Here is a 1,297-nt window from a genome sequence, read left to right as displayed (position 1 = left end):
CTTTAATTAAAGCATTTTTTTTAAAAACAAAACTGGCATACAGATGACAAACTTAAAAAAAATTCAAAATATTTATCACCCATCAAAAAGAAAAAAAATTGATTTCATTTCTACATTTCTTTAATGTAGATTTATTTCTTTCACGAGCAGTACAGAAAGTCGCCACATTGTGTACATTTGATATGGTTTTGTATATCACTCACTGAATATGGGAATTATCACTTTTGAGCTAAAAACATCATAACGAGTCCAAAGACGATGATTGATAATGATTGCCAAAGAGCTAATGTCAATGATACAAAAAATATTCATTTATAACCAGTTTCAAATCAGAAAGCTTGACGGCTGTTTTATGTTATATAAGCTCTATAATCTGAAATTGTACATTAATAATCACTCTCATAACATTCCATTATTCAATGTTTTGTTCATATTTAATGCATCATCTCTCAGTTTCGGGAGGAGATTATCTAACTAATATTAAGCCTATTAATTTTCTCCAAAAAAAAGCTATAAGATGCATCCCACTAATGATTATGTTTCACATCAATTTCATAAATTAAGGATTCTCCCAGTGCATTACGTCTATTTTTATAAATCCTTATATATTAAAAAAACACCAATACTCCTTACCCCTTAATGAATCCCATACATCTGCTCACCAAATGATCAACTCACTGCCATTAGTTCATAAAAATATTCTTAAAAAGCACTGCAGTTTCTGATTCCGAAATTCTATAATAATCTACCCAGAGAAATAACTGAAATGTCTGCATTTACTCCCTTTAAAAATTCCTCAAACTTTATCAGCTTGAACTGAGTCCCATTTCTAATTTCAACCTCTAACATTGCTTACTTAAATTGTATCCTTAAATCACCTTCCATAAATGTAACACACGATACATATCATTTACATTTATCATGTAGAATTCATGTAGATATTACTATGTAATTTTTATAGCACCAACACAGTTGCTAATGTGTGAATATCTTTTATTATTTATATTAAAATGTTTTATATATTTTACTTTTTTTTTCATTCTATTTTTATTGTAACTACTATCTTTCCGTCTGTTTTGCACTTTTTTCCACCATACATCTGAAAATTATATAAATGTACTGTATTTTATGAACCTATTTATTGTAACAACCAGTATGGACAGTCTCCTTAGTTGCCCCCCATTAACAATATATAATATGTATTCACACAATTTGCAAAATGAATTTGAAAATATTGTTCGGTCAGTTTGGTCCCCCACCAGAAAGAAATTTCTGGCTAAAGTCCTGAATAAAAGTG

This window comes from Pholcus phalangioides, unplaced genomic scaffold (assembly GCF_987345545.1).
Source record: "Pholcus phalangioides strain wild (caught in Gottingen) unplaced genomic scaffold, Ppha-v1.0 ptg000017l_1, whole genome shotgun sequence".
NCBI lineage: Eukaryota > Metazoa > Arthropoda > Arachnida > Araneae > Pholcidae > Pholcus > Pholcus phalangioides.
Note: the sequence above shows the minus strand (reverse complement) of the source record.